General features: G+C 40.2%; 1 pseudogene; it reads right to left on the bottom strand.

Moving 5' to 3' along the window:
* Window positions 1-1370: 1370 nt before the first annotated feature.
* Window positions 1371-2913, bottom strand: LOC102276412 (ornithine decarboxylase pseudogene; annotated as a pseudogene).
* Window positions 2914-16171: the final 13258 nt, after the last annotated feature.

Raw genomic sequence — 16171 nt, forward strand, 5'->3', positions numbered from 1 at the left:
AGAAAAACTTTATTGTGCAAATACATATTTTCTTGAAAGTAACCTTGGAAGATGTACCTCCCAGCTGAGTTTACACAAAGGTGTTGTTTATTGAAGCCAGTAGGAGTTATGATCATAAGATTTTTAAGGATTGCTAAAACCTCATAGAAAGGTCTATATGATTTTTTTGTCTTAAACAGGAGTTCTTGTTTCCACATTCAGTTTTTTTGCTAATTAATTTTTGAAACACCAGTTACCTAAAAATTAGGGGATGATCATTATTTTGGTTGTAAACTATCAGTTACACTGTTTGCTTTTGCACCTGCTTTGCAATTATTTTTAAACTATTTACATTTTAGTATAATACCAGATAACCTCATGTCATGTTTTGGTAATGTCTACATAGATATTTCATCAATGGGAGGGCTACTGGCCATTGTGGATCAATCAGCTGGTAAATTGTGCTTATTTGAAGTTTTCTGTTTTTAGCCTCATGATTTATTTACATGACTTTTGGGGATAGTTAAAGAAAAAAAAATACCAGAATTAAAAACAATTCATAATACTTGTCACAAATAGAGGAAATGTATTATAAAGAATAAACCAGTTTTAGTGTATCAGATTTGATGTAGGCCCTATGCTTTGCTGCCTATATAAATTGCCTTCTTTAGCTTACTTATCTCCAGATGTTGCCAAAGAACCTCAACCTGTCAACCTCAACCCCTCAACCCCAGCTCCATTCATACCTTAAGATAATCTGAATCAAGCTGGCATCCCCCACACCCAGAGAGTTGTTCAGCAAGCAAATGAAAATACCAGTTAGAAGATAAGAGATAAATTCAGCAAGGGGATGTATAGTTTAGAAGGCCATGCCAGTGGGTGAGATCTAGGAAAAAGTAGAACTGTTATCAGCTATCTAAAATCCATGCCCTTTTTGAATAAATACAACACCTCCTCACTGTATTCCCTAATCCTTATCAAAGCCTCAATATCCACAGGTTTTAGCTTTAGTTTGTGTGGTCTATTTTCTTTCTTTCTTTTTTTTTGCCAAGTTATGTCAAGATCCTTTATTCCTTTTTGTTAAAACCGGTCACAACACTAAGCTTCTGGCCCATCCTGCTGATACACAAGCCACAGATGCTTGCTCAGCAGTTGAAGCCTTTAGTAGCATGTTTGAAAAGTGAATAAAAATCCATACAAAACAAATATTCAAATAGTTTCCATAGGAACACAGATAAGTGTGACCCCATCTCCCAGTCTTGCATATTGGTGCACCTGTGCCAACCCTATTCACATAGACATCTCAGAACTAGCAGTAATTAAATGGTACCCCCAAACCCTTAAATCAAGCTATACCCGCAGTTAACAACTACAAGAGTGGCATCTACATGTTAATACACGTGGAAGCGCAGGCTGCTGAGTGCCGCTCTCCTGGGCACAGGACATGGGCAGGGGACCGACGTCTGGCTCCTCCACTCTGGGCGGAAGTCTTGGGTCCGGATCTGCTGCATCAGTTGCCATGTTGGCCCTGACATCACATAGTAGATGGTGGGTCTCTGGAATCCATTGAAGGTAGAAGCAGCAGCAACAGTGTAATCACCCATGTTCTCAAAGAGCATCCAATCACCCACATGCATCTCGGGCAGGTTACAGCGCTCAACAATGCGGTCCAGGCCGTCACAGGTCGGTCCCCAGATGCTGGATGAATAATACTTCTCATCTGATTTGGGTCTCTTCTGCAGAAGAGGCTTCACGTGTGCATGATCGTAAAGGATACAGTTGAATGACCCATATACTCCATCGTTCACGTAATACATAAATGTCCATTCACTTGACTCCTCTTCGTCATCAGAACCTGTCTGTTCCTTTAATACAAGTTTTTTGGCAATGATATTAACTGCGAGCGTGAAAGCTGATGCAACATAGTATCTGCCAGGCTCAGCTATGATTCTCGCTCCAGAGTCTGATGGAAAATACTTGTCCAGTGCTGGGTTGATTACATTGGTGATCTCTTCAAATTTAAGCTTTACATCCTCGGATCCAGGAAAGCCACCACCAATTTCAAGCAGATACATGTTGAAACCAACCTCAGCGCCCATGTCAAAGACACAGCGGGCATCAGAGATGGCCTGCACAAAGGTCTCAGGATCAGTACAGCCACTTCCCACGTGGAAGCTGACACCAATGACATCAATACCTAGCTCTTTCGCCCGTTCCAAAAGGGCGAAAGAGCTTTTTTTTTTTTTTTTGAGAGTGGCACCAAATTTAACACTGAAGCGACAGACTGCTTTGGAATCATCAGTGGTGATCCGCAAAACCAACTTGGCCTTTGGATGTGCCCTGGCAACTTTCATCAGCTCAACTTCACTATCAAAAGTCATCATCTGGACTCTGTTATTGGCAGCATACTTAATCTGAGACACTTGTTTACATGGATTTGCATAGATAATCTTCTCTGGGGGCACCCCGAGACTCTGCACCAATTGTATTTCAGTCTTGCTGACACAGTCAAATCCTGTCCCAATGGCAGCGAGTGTCTTCACTACGGTTCTGCTATCATTGCATTTGACTGCATAAAAGGGGGTGACCAGAGGAAGAGCTTTCAACCATCTCAGATGTTTCTTCAGAATGTATTCCAGGTCCGCAACATAGAAGGCATCCTTATCATCAGAAGAAACTTCATTAATTTTTTGGTCTAGAATGTCCTTGGCAGTAAAGCCTTCATCCAAGAAATAGCAGTCAAACTCTTCATTACTAAAGCTGTTCATGGTTTCTTGATGTCTTTTTGAGACACAACAAAATAGGAAACGTAAAAGAGATGGAATTTAAAGGGATTATGTCAACTTTTCACAAAGGCAATTCTCCAGGAATTCCAAGTCTACCGAAGATGCGTGTGCTCTCTGCGCAGCAGTGGAAATGTTCGATAAACACACAATCTGCTGTCCACCTCAGAGCGCAGGGGCAGGGGCGCGCGGGCCAAACCCATGGAGACAACGCGCCGGCCGCCCGCCGCCTCGCTCCCTCCCGCGGAGGACCGCCGGCCCGAGGTGGCGCCGGAGCGCTGGCAGGGGGCGGCGGCGGCAGAGGCTGAGGCGGAAGTGACCTGTGTGGTCTATTTTCTAAAACTAGTATTTTTGCTTCACTTTCAAATTACTATAAAATTTAATATGCATTTCCAGACTCAGTTCGTTCAGTTCAGTCAGTCATGTCCCACTCCTTGCGACCCCATGGACTGCAGCACGCCAGGCCTCCCTGTTCATTGCCTTCTGGAGTTTACTCAAACATGTCCATCGAGTCAGTGATGCCATCCAGTCATCTCATCCTCTGTAGTCCCCTTCTCCTCCTGCCTTCAAACTTTCCCAACATCATGGTCTTTTCCAATGAGTCAGTTCTTTGCATCAGGTAGCCAAACTATTGGAGTTTCAGACTAGAAATGATAAATGAGAAGAGCAGCGAGCTGAGCATGGCAGCTTTACTAAAGTAATAGCCGTGGCTTCCTACTCATCTCATAGGATTGCTAGGAGCTGCAAACAAAACCATACAGGTTGAATCCTCTGAGGCTCAGTATACAAAAGTCAGAATTTACAGGATGCTCTTGCAGGAAACAGATAACTATTTCTAAACATACGTGCCATGGACAATCTCTAGCGTTTGTTTTGGGAAACCCTGGCATGTTATAGCAATTGGTGGTTTTATTCATTGTACAATATCAATCATATGGTTGCAGTATGACTCAGCCATATACATTTTATTACTGGTATTCAGATCATTTGCATCTAACTTAATGGGTAATAGTTCTTTAATTCTAAGCCTAGCAAGGCAGACAGAGAAGCTCATGAACGGTTGTGGGTAGTGGCACAGGTCTCATATGTTCGGTATGGGGAGTCTTAAGTTCATTATCAAGATTTTGTAAAAATTTTACTGCTCTGTATAATTCTGCCTTTGAGAGGCCTTTACTGGGATCAGTATCAGTAAAATACTGCAAACAAAAAGAGCATTTAATTATTTAGCTGCCTCACATCTTGGTTGTGGTGCACAGGAACTTCAATTGCAGCAATGAGAACTCTCCATTGCAGCGTGCGGGATCTAGTTTCTCAGTGAAGGATCAAGCCTAGGCCTTCTGCGTTGGAAGCACAGAGTCTTAGCCACTGGACCACCAGGGAATTCCCACATTTTCACTTTTAAATCAATTATTCATGCTTACATTGTTTAGAAATTTGAATGGGATTGGGGTGCTATAGTCAGTATCTTTTGTAGATACTGATCATTAAGTTCAGGGGTACCTCTGAACTTAGTTCAATCAATTAACTCCTTCCCTCATACTTCTGATAGGTATCTTCTTATAAAGCAGATTTCAAGGGCAAAAATAACCAAATAGTTTTTTTAAAAAGTATATTAGCTGGGAATTTGGCTTAGAAGCAGAGTACAGAGCTCTAGTACAATAAATTGGGCTGAACACATGAAAAGTCTCTATTTCTTTAGCTTGTTAGGCCTAAATAACCTCAGGTGAAAGCAGGCTCCAAGGATTGCTCTCTCACTTTTAATGTTGCAAAGGGAATCCTAATATGCCAGTGGGCACTAGTGGAAATGGAAAGAATGCCAAACAAGAGACCTCTGTTAGCTCTCCCATGTATTGCTGAAGTTAACTTCTTGTGCTCCAAACCTAGGGAGAGGGAGGAGGGGGAGAGGACAGCCCCAAAGTGCCTCCACACCCCTTGCCCTGTCCTGCAAAAGAGGAGAGAAAATTGTATGAATTGTAGTTCCTTGGAAAACGTTGACTCTTGAAAAAAGCGGCTTAATCAATATTCTATGATATTATTCTCCTCCCTAAAGTGGAAAAAAGGGGATGAATGTGGAGCAACAAAATTATTTCAAGTTATTTGGGTATATTTCTTGAAGGAAGCAGCATACTGTTGTTTTCTGTTAGATCTTTGATAAAAAGAGGTTTTGGAGGGACCCTCAAGTCCCTGAAAAGTCATCCATCTTCTTATTCCTCGGGGACTAGTGGAAAAGTCTAAGCACACACACGCATTCTTTACAATAAATCTCTTTTTATCCCAGAGCCCTAGTGGGCAAGGCTGAGTCATAGAGTTCTACAAGGACTCCTTTTGTGCTGTTGGCCTAAAAGCCTAAATGAAAAGAAAGCAAAAGAGGCCTATTTGACTCCTCTTTCCTAGGCCTGTACCTAAATTCTTGCTTTTGGATTTTCTACTTCAATAAGAAGGGAGAAAAGACAATTTTGAGAAAAACTGCAACAAAGGTAAAAGAGTCTTTATGTTTAGAACTTTAGAACTGATCTTATCTGTCACCAAGTCTTTTAGGCCACTCAACATTTGAGGGTGTGTGTGTTGGGGAGCATTTCAATACCAAAGTCACATGAAGGAACACACTGTATATGAGACAAAGAGGAGCAAAACTGAGACACTCGTAGAACCCCAAATATACCAAAGTCATAGCTACTGACGTACCTACAAATCTCTTGGAAACCTTCAGCCAATGGCTGACTGGCTTTACTCCTTGATTATATTTCCCCTAGCTCCAACTCTTAAGACACCTATCAAATTTTGTTATTCTTTAACAGCCATCTTTTTCCTAGACTGGAAGCTCCTCAAGAGCTAAGACATGACTCTGTCTTCTTATTCTCTTGCACTTAGCAGGCCTTCAATTGATTTTTTACTGTTGAATATTTGTGCTCTTGACTAAAACCACTGGGGAAAGCATTTTGCAGAAGATTCTCTTCACCTCCCCCAAAGCATAGACTGCTTACCCAACATTAGCTCTAGAAGTGTTGTTATTTGATTAACTAATGATTTTAAGAAAATTAAATCTTATACTTAAAAAAAAATTGCTAAGCCCTCAGGCCAGGTAGTATGTGTCCTTACTCCCATGGACATCCTTTCATACACTCACTTCATAAAATTTGCATTTGTAAACGACAGGAGCACAGGAAACTCTGTCTAGCTTGCGCACTGTTGGATTCCTAGTGCTTATCACTTGGCCCAGTGCACGTTAGGTGTTCAATTGCATTTGTTGAATGAATGAAACATTTAAAGTCTCTTTTGTAGATACTGATCATTAAGTGTGAACTCACTTTGCTCATTTGATCACTTCCATGTTTTCGTTCATTAGAAGTCTAATGTGTATGCTACCTATTGGATTTACTGCAGACATCCATGTTCAAGACAATTTTAGGGCTTATGCTACAACAGTCCTTACATTTCATTAGAAAGAAAAAGGAACAAGTGTTATATTGATATTTACTATAGCTGAAATAAATTTTAGAAGACTTCTGAAACTCTAACATACATATCTCTAATTCTTAACATTATAAATTGGTGCACAGAACTGTATAAATCTGGCAGTATAATATAGTTTTTACTGCATAAAAATTTGTCTATATGTAGATAATTAAATGTTTAATGATAGATAAAATTCATTTTTATATTTATATGTGGCCACAAATAGTACTTCCCTGGTGGCTCAGAGGTTAAAGCATCTGCCTGCGTCTGCCTGCAATGCGGGACAGCTGGGTTCAATCCCTGGGTCGGGAAGATCCCCTGGAGAAGGAAACGGCAACCCACTCCAGCATTCTTGCCTGGAGAATCCCATTGACAGAGGAGCCTGGTGGGCTACAGTCCATGGGGTCGAAAAGAGTCGGACACGACTGAGTGACTTCACTTTCACTTTCACAAATAACTCTTGGGTCAAAATGGTATTTGTATTTTAGATAATCCTCACAGTTCCATTTATTTAAGGTAACTTATACCTTTATCAACACTATTTTTCAGTATTTAATCTAAAACATAGATACCAAAAATGATTATTAGACTCTTGAATTATTGAATTTCCAGCAGATTATACCTTATGTTTAATCAAAAATGATGTTAGAATTTGAAAAGTCAATTATAAAGCCAATTGCTGCCTCACACAAATTTTCCTATTTAAGTTGGAAAATGGAGAGAGAAAATATGGTGGTAAAATCAAATTTATATTCTCTTTAAAAATTTTGCTTTCTATATTTCATGTTAAGTATGTTTTAATTAACATTGTCTAATTAATAAAGCCCTTAGAAGTCAAGGCAATCCAGAAAGATTTTTCTTCTCAGAAAAAGTTGTTAATATAAGCATGTTGTTAACATTTAGTCCAGGAAACCTCAACTTTATTCAACAAACATTTAACAATAATTTACTTCCATAAAAGGAACAGCAGTGTGGAGAAGGAATGATAAGTAAAAGACAGGAAAAAAGAAAGATATAAACCAAAAATAGTGAATTTCACACAGAAGCAAAGGAGCAGAGGGTAAATAACTGTGATTTGAGTAAAATACTCGTTATAACTTGTTAGTCACTTGAGCTGTAATATTCAAGATGTGACATAATTTCTCATGCCTTTTGAAGTACTAATTGCATGACAAAGTACTCTTAACCTAGACCTTGGAAGTTCTATGGGTTTTCACTTATTATTCATTAATGGGTTCAGACTCTTCTGCATCTGGACATATAGAAATGACTCTCAGCCTTCAAGGATGCAACCAATTAGAGGAGAGAAACAAGTAATTAAAGGGTGCTAACTGAAGCGATTTAGCAGCAGCAGCAGCAGCAGCTAAGTCGTGTCCGACTCTGTGCGATCCCACAGACAGCAGCCCACCAGGCTCCCCCATCCCTGGGATTCTCCAGGCAAGAACACTGGAGTGGGTTGCCATTTCCTTCTCCAATGCAGGAAAGTGAAAATTGAAAGTGAAGTCGCTCAGTCATGTCCAACTCTTAGTGATCTCATGGACTGCAGCCCACCAGGCTCCTCTGTCCATGGGATTTTCCAGGCAAGAGTACTGGAGTGGGGTGCCATTGCCTTCTCCGGGAAATGTTAGTTTTCATCACAAAAATATGCTAGGAAAATGATTCAAAAACTCTTTCTCAGGTTTTTATATGCATATCCTAAAATGGTAATCAGATCCATTTTTTAAAACTGCTGTTAGTTGTGCTTATAATACAATATGCATTCTATAGCAATGATACTTAAAATTATTTTTATATCTTCTCCCATATAATAAAGGGCTTCCCAGGTGGCGCTAATGGTAAAGAAACCTGCCTGCCAATGCAGGAGACATATGCGATTCAGGTTCGATCCCTGGGTTGGGAAGATTCCCTGGAGGAGGGCATGGCAACTCACTCCATTATCCTTGCCTGGAGAATCCCATGGACAGAGGAGCCTGGTAGGGCTACAGTCCATGGGGTCACAAAGAGTCATACATGACTGAAGGGACTTTAACAAGCACAAAGCATGTAAGAAAATTAACATTAGTCAGATTTTACTTCAAGTTAGTGTAAAACTTTTTTCTTTTCCCGGAACTAACGTGTGACCAGCTTGTTTCATAGTTGACATCTCAGAGTTACTGCACAAGAAAACATGGAAACAATTAATTTAGTACTTAATATTATTGGGGGAGAACCAACCAGCCAAGACGGTGTGTCAGGCTCTCTCATGTCACGTTTTGTGGCCCATGAGCTGGACTTCAAACAATGAGATTTGGGCAAATAAAGATGGAGAAGGGTACTTAGAGGTGACTCGTAGATGTGAACAATTCCAAGAAATGTTGAGTGTGCGACATTAACTGGTGCAAACATACAACTAAAGCATAAGGTTTATATGTGGTACACATGCAGAGAGAGAAGAGGAGGAAATGGGAATTGAAAATGTTGCAACACAGAATTTGAACTTCTTACAGTAGTAGGGTTACTGATATTTCTCCCGGCAATCTTGTGCTTGTGCTTCTTCTAGCTTCTCCAGCTTGTGCTTCTTCTAGCCCAGTGTTTCTCATGATGTACTCTGCATATAAATAAGCAGGTGACAATATACAGCCTTGACGTACTCCGAACTAAAAAGCCTCTTGATGAAAGTGAGAGAGGAGAGTGAGAAAGTTGGCTTAAAGCTCAACATTCAGAAAACGAAGATCATGGCATCTGGTACCATCACTTCATGGGAAATAGATGGGGAAACAGTGGAAACAGTGTCAGACTTTATTTTTCTGGGCTCCAAAATCACTGCAGATGGTGATTGCAGCCAAGAAATTAAAAGACGCTTACTCCTTGGAAGGAAAGTTATGTCCAACCTAGATAGCATATTCAAAAGCAGAGACATTACTTTGCCAAAAAAGGTCCATCTAGTCAAGACTATGGTTTTTCCAGTGGTCATGTATGGATGTGAGAGTTGGACTGTGAAGAAAGCTGAGCGCCAAAGAATTGATGCTTTTGAACTGTGGTGTTGGAGAAGACTCTTGAGAGTCCCTTGGACTGCAAGGAGATCCAACCAGTCCATTCTATAGGAGATCAGTCCTGGGTGTTCTTTGGAAGGAATGATGCTAAAGCTGAAACTCCAGTACTTTGGCCACCTCATTCGAAGTGTTGAGTCATTGGAAAAGACTCTGATGCTGGGAGGGATTGGAGGCAGGAGGAGAAGGGGACGACGGAGGATGAGATGGTTGGATGGCATCATTGACTCAATGGACGTGAATTTGAGTGAACTCTGGGGGTTGGTGATGGACAGGAAGGCCTGGCGTGCTGCTATTCATGGGGTTGCAGAGTCGGACACGGCTGAGCAACTGAACTCTACTGAACTGACTGACAGTAGTTCAGGGAGTCATGAAAGATTTTTGAGAGGGACAGTGAATGCTCTAATCAGTAGTAACTGTGACAGGAGGGGAAAAGGTGAATGTCATAGGGAGGAGAGAAATTAGGTTAGGTAGGACAATTGTCTAGGCATCTGAGTCAAGAAGATAACCTCTACAGCTCCCCTGCAGATAAAAATGTTTAAGAGTTAATTACAGCAGGATGGTGGCTGAAGCTGGGATTGGTGACAAAGTGTGTAGGTAAGAAGAAAATACCTAAGAGAAGCCTGGGTAACTGCCTTTTCTTAAAGGGCTGGGAAAGAGAAGCCTCCTTTCATTTAGGAGACTGAGGGCCACCAGTCAGATAGGAGAGTCATACAACTGAGTCACAAGGCAAACCCAGTAGAGTATCAAGGAAACCAAAAGAGGAATAACATGCAAGGTACAGTGCTTCTCAGGGGGCCTATTATAGCAGAGCATGACTGAAGAGTATGGGACTGAAAGTTGGACTTGACAAGAGAAGTTTTAATAAAAGGGTAGGAATTTAAAAATTAGGGTGGATTTTGATGGATTGGGTAATAAATTGAAGGTGAAAAAATAAATTCTTAAACTGAGGCTAGGTGAGGTGGTGGGGGAGATCAGGTGTGAATGCTTTCAAGTTGGCTGACCCTGACAGTCTCAGCCTGAGCTTTAGTTATGTGTTTACTCTAGATCTAAAGGACAAGTTGTAAGAGTTGGACTATAAAGAAGGCTGAGTGCCGAAGAATTGATGCTTTTGAACTGTGGTGTTGGAGAAGACTCTTGATGGCCCCTTGGACTGCAAGGAGATCCAACCAGTCCTTTCTAAAGGAGATCAGTCCTGGGTGTTCTTTGGAAGGACTGATGCTGAAGATGAAACTTCAATACTTCGGCCACTTGATGCGAAGAGCTGATTCACTAGAAAAGACCGTGATGCCGGGAAAGATTGAAGGCAGGGGAAGGGGACGACAGAGGATGAGATGGTTGGTTGGCATCACCGACTCAATGGACATGAGTTTGAGCAAGCTCTGGGAGTTGGTGATGGACAGGGAGGCCTGGAGTGCTGCAGTCCCTGGGGTCGCAAAGAGTCAGACACGACTGAGTAACAGAACTGAATTGAAAGGACATGTTTATCTGGCCAAGAGATGGTAGACTTTTAGAATATCTTTTTATATATCTCAGATTTAACCCTCAAATAAGAAAGCCAAGAATATGGTTGAAATTTCTCATGATTAACAATTTGACTCATACAGTTTAAATTAGGATGCACCATAGCTTTAGGAAAGTTGTGAGTTCGTAACAAAGGCTGTTAAGGAAGACCTCAGTGACTGCCTTAAAGTTACCACAAAAGGTTTTAGCTTCACATTATATCAGGCTTTAACAGTCTGTTATAAATGAGATGAAAAGAACTAATTTAAGTAACTTCCGTAACTACTACAGCTTTTGTGCATAGAAATGCAGGAAAACAAGAGCCCCATCTTATGTTCACACCCCCCTGCCCTAGTGCAGAATTAGTACAGTGTGGGACACAAGGGAACAAATTATTTTCTAAATGAAGAAATAAGGAAGGACTTTGATAGCACCCCAGTAAGTTCTGACACAGAATTTGTGTGTCTGACATTATATCCATTTTCAATTCTCCCAATCTTTTTTTTTGTTTTTAGTTAGTGTTTTTATTTTGAAATTTCCAATAGCTTTGACAGGTAATATGTGCCTTTTGGGCTTTCCATGTGTCTCAGCGGGTAAAGAACCCACCTGCCAAGGCAGGGGAGGTAAGTCATGCACGTTCGATCCTGGGGTCCAGAAGATTCCCTGGAGGAGGACATGGCAACCAACTCCAGCGTTCTTCCCTGAAAAATCCCATGTACAGAGAAGCCTGGTGGCCACAGTCCATGGGGTCCCAAAGAATTGGACATGACTTAGCAACTGAGCACACACCCATGCATGTGACTTCTACTGAAAGGGAACAAAGGTTAAAAGGCACTGAGGATGCAGGCTGTAAGAATGAAATGGCCCTCCTGCCTTCTGTGTAAAAAAAAAAAAAAGATATTGAGATGGCTAAAAAGTTCATAGTTTTTCCATAAGAAGTTATACAAAAATCTGAACAAAACTTTTGGCCAATCCGATATTTTGCACTCATTTCCATCAACCTGGCACACAATGAAGATGCCTGTGATGGCTGCACAAGCATGTGACTGTGCTTGTGAGTCAGGTGAGCACACAGCTAAGTACAACTGTCTGTGTGTTGGCTCCGGGCCGTCGGTCCCCCAGGTCTGCTGGGGTCCTGGTCTTCCCTCTCTGATTCACCACGTGTTTAGTTCTCTCTCTTGAGACTGCTTTTGCTCCGACTCCGGAACTCTGTGAATAAATGTCCTAAGCTAATTTCCCCTGTTTCCTATTTCTAACCCCCATTCTTTCTCATCTAAACTGATACATTTTCTCTGGAAGATACTGTGCCCCCTTCTCTCTTTCTTAGAGAGCCTTCACCTTTCTCTTGTTCTCTGCTACAACCTTGGGAGCCTGGACTTCAACTCTCCCAATCTTGAAACCACCGGTACAATAGTGTAGAAGTAAAGAAAGAAGCTTGTTCTTATTGATGTCTTGAGACTTTCCAGGACAGAAAACACTTGAACAAGTATACAATAGAAAAAGAAAACAGAGAGGTAGGCTAATGAGTTAGCAAGAGAAATATCATAGTAAGAATAGCACATTTATAGCAATCTGATAGATTTCTATGGCCTAACTTTACTTCATTACCTTAGATTAACTTGCTATGCACTATTAGTGTACTGATACATGCATTATACTACTCTCTCTCTCTTAGAGCATTTCCTAATTTAAAAGAAAAACTGAGTGCAAATAAAACTGAATTCTTGTACTTGGAGCTCAAATTCAATACAATTTAATGCCCTTTACCTGCTGCCCTGTGTTGCATTCAATTCACATACCTAATTTCTACACTGATCACCAGAATCTGATAGGAAAGAAAAGGTAGCCTTGATTCTAACGTGATTTTTAAAACCTATTTCAAACAACATTTTAAATATCTTTTGGAGCATCCTACTCTAAACTGAAAGTTTCATCATTATTAACAGCTGACTCCTTTCAGGAACAAACAGCAGACACATCTCTCTGGACACAAAGCTGAAATTAGCTTATAAATACTACTTATGGTCTTAATGTCCATATGACTTCTTATATTTTTAAGAACTAGTTAGCATTATGTTTATTATGTGGTTATAAAATAAAAACAATTAAAAATGTTTTAGCTGCATATAGTTTGACCTAAAATTAAAATCTGAAAGAAAAGCTATTAGTTAGAAACACAGAATGAGTGAGCTTCTATTAACTAATTTAATTCACAAATAAAGATTCCTAATAATATTGTATTTAATTAAGATTTCTAAGTGGTGTACCTAAATGTTAATAAAGCAACTAAACCAGTCTGCACCTAGATACAAAAATATAAACCAAAATATATTCCTATGAACTCACAAATATTAAAAATAACTTAAATGAGGCATACTGGAATATGGAGCCTAGGCTGATGAGCCATCATTAAACACCTAGACAAGAGTATGAGGATTGGTCAGTGGAGCAGAATATCCCTCGGCAGAAGAGAAAGCATATGGCTATGGGAAAAAATTATATGTAAGAAAGCAAGATCAGTCATTAACAGTCAGGATATTATTTAAACAGCTTTGAAGACAAATTTTAATACTTTCCATTTGTCTGTTTCTCACCTCATTCCACCAAACTTATTTCTTTGCCATAGGTTTGTCTTTGGGATACTTATATTTACTGGGTAACATATTTTGCATTTTACAATGTTACTAAAAAGTATTATTTAAAGAACATCCACTTGCTTATACCCAACTTTTCTGAACTGGGTAAATTAAAACAGTAACAACATGATTTTTTGCTCAGGGCATTTAAAACCTCATTGCTAAGATAAAATGAAAGTGAAAGTGAAAGTGTTAGTTGTTCAGTCAGGGCCAACTCTTTGCGATCCCATGGACTGTAGCCTGTCAGGCTGCTCTGTCCCTGGAATTCTCCAGGCAGGAATATTGGAGTGGGTTGCCATTTCCTTCTCCAGATCTTCCCCACCCAGGGATCAAACCCAGGTCTCCCACACTGCATGTAGATTCTTTACGTTCTGAGCCACCAGGGACACCCCTCTCAGCCAAGACAAGTTCTATTCATATAACAAAAACTTAGACTGCAACCAAGTGCCAAAAGATATGGTACAACTAACAATTGCATAGGAAAATTCAGTCAAGTCAGGAAAAAGTAACTTGAGGTAAGTAATTACACAGAATAAAGATGAGAGAAAATACTCTGACAATCATTTGCACTATGAACTAACTTAGCCCTGCATTATTTTCATTATTTAAAAAACTATTTTTTCTTTTCAGCTTTATGTTGGATCCTGAACAATTAAGATTTTCTTAAACATTTTCTTCATAGTTCCAAGTGAAAAACAAGTTTTCATCTAAAACGTGAATCAGGGAAATTCTCTGTACTTACTAGTCTACTCTGCTGCTGCTTAGTCGCTTGCCATGTCCGACTCTGCGCAACCCTATGGACTGTAGCCCAGCAAGCTTCTCTGTCTATGGAGTTTTCCAGGCAAGAATACTGGAGTGTGTTGCCATGCCCTCCTCCAGGGAATCTTCCCAACCCAGGTACTGAACCCAGTTTTCCCGTATTGCAGGTGGACTCTTTACCATCTGACCCACCAGGGAAGCCTGAGAATAGTGGAGTGGGTAGCATATCCCTTCTCCAGGGGATTCTCCTGACCCAGGAATCGAACCGGGGGCTCCTGCCTTGCAGGGGGATTCCTTACCAGCTGAGCACCAGGGAAGCCCGAGCCTACTCTCTACTTTCGTTTAAATATATTTACTCTTCTTAAATGTCTCCTATGACTCTATCTTTAATGTGTATTTTAGCTCAACTTTCAAAGTTCACTATTACTCTCAGTATTTGCTGTTACATTGCTACATTTTAAACTAAAACCTTTAGTCACAAAACCCTAATATATGGAAAAGTATGCATATATATGAAAATATATGAAAAAATATACACAGAGGAACAAAATTGAAAAAATATTTAAAGTGGTAACTTTTAGAATATTACTTCATAAGACAGCTTTTGTCGATGTCATAAATTATAAAGGTTAAATCAGTGTTTTGTGATTTTTAATTATCTGATTTTCCGTGAGTAGAATTTATTCTTCAGTAATACCTACACCATTTTCAACTCAGGATGCTGTAACTATTCACTTTATGTTACTTACAAAGCTAACGTATGATCCAATATGGCTGAAACCCTTATATACACAGAGAGACAGCAGGGATGCGGGTACATAGAGAAAAGGCCACAAGGACACAGCAAGAAGGTAGCCAACAGTGAGCCGGGGAGGAAGATCTCAAGGAAGCCAACTCTGCTAGCACTCTATTTTGGACTTTTAGTCTCTAAAATTGTGAGAAATATCTTTCTGCTGTTTAAGCTTAGAAAAGTTAGTATTAATACATGAGCATATACCAGCCTTCACTATAATTGATAGACTCTTTATCCATCTGTCAAGTTATACTTTTTTTTGCAAGTGAACAGTTTTGTGACATGGTATCATTTAGTAATGCAACACCATTATACCATGCATTACCATGTATTGGTATCATCATTCCATGCATGTAAGTTAAACATATCAATAAAAGAGGGCAGCTTTACTTTAAGAAAATGTGGTTCAAATTTTTGGCACATGGTCCAGAGGTCTGTATTTTCTTATGAAGAACAGACACTTGCATTTAAGTAATAAACTCAGCAGTGGCCACAGGACTGGAAAAGGTCAATTTTCAGTCCAATCCCAAAGAAGGGCAATGCCAAAGAATGCTCAAAGTATCATACAATTGTACTTATTTCACATGCTAGCAAGGTTATGCTCCAAATCCCTTAAGCTAGGCCTCAGCAGTATGTGAATCTAGAACTTCTACATGAACAAGCTGGGTTTCGAAGAGGCAGAGGAACCAGAGATCAAAATGCCAACAATTGCTGGATCACAGAGGAAGCAGTGGAGTTCCAGAAAAATATCTACTTCTGCTTCATTGACTACACTAAAGCCTTTGATTTCCCCTGGAGAAGGAAATGGCAACCCACTCCAGTATTCTTGCCTGGAGAATCCCATGGACAGAGGAGCCTGGCAGGCTATAGTCCATTGGGTCGTAAGGGTCGGACATGACTTAGCAACTAAACCACCACCAGCAGAAAGCCTTTGACTGTGTGGATCACAACAAACTATGGAAAATTCTTAAAGACATTCCCATCTCTTTAAGCCATCAGACCACATTACCTGTCTCCTGAGAAACATGTATGCAGTACAAGAAGCAACAGTTAAAACCAGACATGGAACAACACACTGGTTCAAAATTGGGAAACGAGGACAAAGCTACATATTGTCACCCTGCTTATTTAACTTCTATGCAGATCACATCATGTGAAATGCTGGGATGAATGAATCACAAGCTGGAATCAACACTGCCAGGAGAAAAATCAATAACCTAAGATATGCAGATG

This window comes from Bos mutus, chromosome 14 (assembly GCF_027580195.1).
Source record: "Bos mutus isolate GX-2022 chromosome 14, NWIPB_WYAK_1.1, whole genome shotgun sequence".
NCBI lineage: Eukaryota > Metazoa > Chordata > Mammalia > Artiodactyla > Bovidae > Bos > Bos mutus.